The following is a 3,319-nucleotide window of genomic DNA, read 5'->3' as shown; positions in this document are numbered from 1 at the left end:
GGAAATGGCATACATCTATGTGCATGGCTCAGCATTTTATCTCTGTTTCCACCTCTAGAAGCAATGACACATTAATGGAAAAGAGTGTGGTTAATGCCCAGATAATTGATTCTGAATGCTATTTCCTAAGAAAAAGAATCAGGACTCCTTGGAGAAGAGAGAGATTCTAAGAGAAAGACAAAAACCTGTGGTGCTAGAAAATAAGGCAATATTTGAGATAAGACGGGACCTGTTGAAAAGACAGGAGTCAAGATGAAGCTGATCCCTTTGGCCAAAGTTGAAGCAATTTGAGCAACAAAGAAAATTATGATAGAATTAGGTTATAACTCACAAAATAAAATCAATAGTTATAGTCTTTATTTACATACTTAAAGGAAGAGAATTCTAATAAGAAACACCTACAACTCCAGTTCCAGGGGATCTGACACCCTTTTCTCACCTCCTTGGGCACCGCATGAAATGGGTGCACCTACCTACATGCAAGCAATACACTCATATGCTTAAAATAAAAAATAAATAAAATATCTTAAAAAGTACGTGCTTGTCCCTCGAATATACTAAGTATAAACACACATTTCCAAGAACTGTAGCAATTATTTCTGGACTCAGTTAATTATTGTGCAGTATAGTTTAAGGAGAACTTATCCTTATTTTCTATGGCATCCATGATAATAATTGCATACTGAAAATTTGCCAAGATGAAACTGTCACATGTTCTGAAAAGAGAATGGTGTTCTTTCCAGAATAATAAAAAAAGAAATACACTGCAAACCAAGTCACACTGGTTAGTGTAGTCTTGTAAAATAAAAGCCTTGATTCTTCCAAGGTAAAAAGAGAAAGTACTTTTGGAGGATTCAGTAAGCACTGGAAGACCAAGGCTGGCATTCATTCTAGTTGTTCTAATCCCCCTTCTGTTAAGTAAAAAGAGAAAGTACTTTTGGAGGATTCAGTAAGCACTGGAAGACCAAGGCTGGCATTCATTCTAGTTGTTCTAATCCCCCTTCTGTTAAGTAAAAAGAGAAAGTACTTTTGGAGGATTCAGTAAGCACTGGAAGAAAGACATTAGATGAGTGCACCCACTTTACCTATTTAGCTCTGGGTTGGCATGATTTTCCCTTATGTACTTATGTGTCCATGAATATCCAGCGTTTTCATGGAGATTTTACAATGAAATACCCTCCTCCTCCTTTTGCATTCCTACTAATCAAGATAAAGAGAAAGGAAAATTTTGCATTCCAAAGCAAAGAAGTGTGATAAAGATGAGAAAAACAAAACAAAACAAAAAAACCTCTGTTCATTGAAAAGGGGAACCAGCTCTAAATGTCCCCAGTTTCCCTTCATCTTTCCTGTAACACTAGAAGGGAAGCCCTATCCTCCAGGAATGACCATCCAGCACTAGAAGCTGTGAATCGTTTTGATAGAAATTCAACCAAGAACATAATTCTATCACAGGCTGTGGGGGAACCATGTTTAGGCTTCTCATTAGCACAACTTGCTTCCTATAATATCTTGATTTAAACTACCTTCAGGTAGATGGTGTTTAATTTGTTAACTCAGTGTGGGTCTCTGTGGAGTTCTCCTTCCCAATATTACTATTGGAAAGGGAGAGGTCTTTGGGGAAAGAGGAACCACTGAGACTTGGTCCTTTATTCCACCTAGAAGACAGTCACGTGTATATCACAACCTTCTAAGCACACACACTTTTTCTTTTTCTTTCTTTTTTTTTTTTTTTTTTTTTGGTAATTTGGTAAAGGTGTTTACCAGGCCCATGCCATTTTGTAAAACTCTCTTATTTTAGCAAAACAATGTCAATTCCTGAAGCCAAAGTAACTTGGTTCCTAGAATTAAGTAATTTTATTCTAGATTCTTTTCCTTTCTGTCCTGACCCCCAGTAATGGCTAACTACAAGAGATAATTTCTGATCACCTAATTGACCATTAACCCTATTTTCCTGGTTACCTCTAGCAATGTCTGACTGTGGGCAAAAAAAGGACAATTTTAAATCCTTTTTCCTATTCTCTGTCCTGTCACACCCCATCCTGTAAGTGGACCATAGGCTTTATGGTTTCTTGAACTAGAAACCTTACCTCTGCAGATCTCTTCTCAAAGAAAGTCTGTTGGTTATCTCCTGGTCTGTGACTTTTCTGTTATGATAGATTGTGAGACAAAATAAACCCTTTCTCCCCTAAGTTGCTTTTATCAGGGCATTTTCATCAGCTACTATTAAGGACACACACTGCATTAGAAATTCCCATTTGTACATGCTGGCAGCACTAAGTGGACTCAATGGCTTAAAAACAAGATATGCTGGATAGCTTTAGTGTCAACTTGGCACACCTTGGTTGAGGAAGACTCAATTGGGGAATTGCCTTCATTGGATTGGCCTGTGGCCATGTCCATGGGGCATCTTTTTGATTGATGAGTGATGTGGGACGGCCCAGCCCAGTGAGGGTGGTGCCATCCCTGGGCAGGTGGGCCTGTGTTGCATAAGAAAGCAAGCTGAGTAGGGGCCAGGGGAGCAAGCCAGTAAGCAGCATTCCTCCATGGCCTGTGCTTCAGCTCCTGCCTCCAGGTTCCTGCCCTGAGTTCCTACCTTGGGCTCCCTGATGAACTGTGACCTGGGAGATGTAAGCTGAATAAACCCTTTCCTCCTCAAATTGGTATCAGTCAGAGCATTTTGTCACAGCAATGGAAAAACAAACTAGAATACAAGAGTACATGAAGTTAGGAGGGAAGAGTGGTGGGTGATAGGGAATGAATAAGAGGGGCAGAAAGGGGTGTGAATTTGATCAAAAACAATATGCATGTATGAAATTCTCAACAATAAAAATCCTTCTCATTTGGGCTTCCCTGGGCCCACAGGATCCCCCGCAGGCCTCTCTCCTATCTGCAGACCTCTCTCCTGGTAAGTCCATCACACCCTTCCTGCCTTGACTCCCCCAGCCTCATTCACCCTCCCATCTCCCGGGTTTCTCCTCCTAGTTTGGGTTCTTTCCCATTCCTTGTCTTGGGGCCCCAGACAACTGGGGAACAATTACTGCTTCCTAATCCCTTTCATCCAGACCAACTCAGTGCCTTCTCTGGTCCCCAGGAGCACTGCTTCTTGGCCTGGCCCTGCCCTCACCTCCTTCTGCTTCCCTGGTCCTGCACCACACACCAGCCTCTTTCTAGGACACCAGGGCTGACCTTTCCTCTTCCTGATCCTTTCCATCCAGACAAACCCAGCTTGTAAAAGCAGTCCCCAGGAGTCCTTGGGGATGCTTCCTTACCCAATCTGCCTTTGCATCTCTGGGTGGCATGGACACCAGCTGCCCTAGAC

This window comes from Nannospalax galili, unplaced genomic scaffold (genome assembly GCF_000622305.1).
Source record: "Nannospalax galili isolate Female #2095 unplaced genomic scaffold, S.galili_v1.0 scaffold2598, whole genome shotgun sequence".
NCBI classification, from domain to species: Eukaryota; Metazoa; Chordata; class Mammalia; order Rodentia; family Spalacidae; genus Nannospalax; species Nannospalax galili.
Note: the sequence above shows the minus strand (reverse complement) of the source record.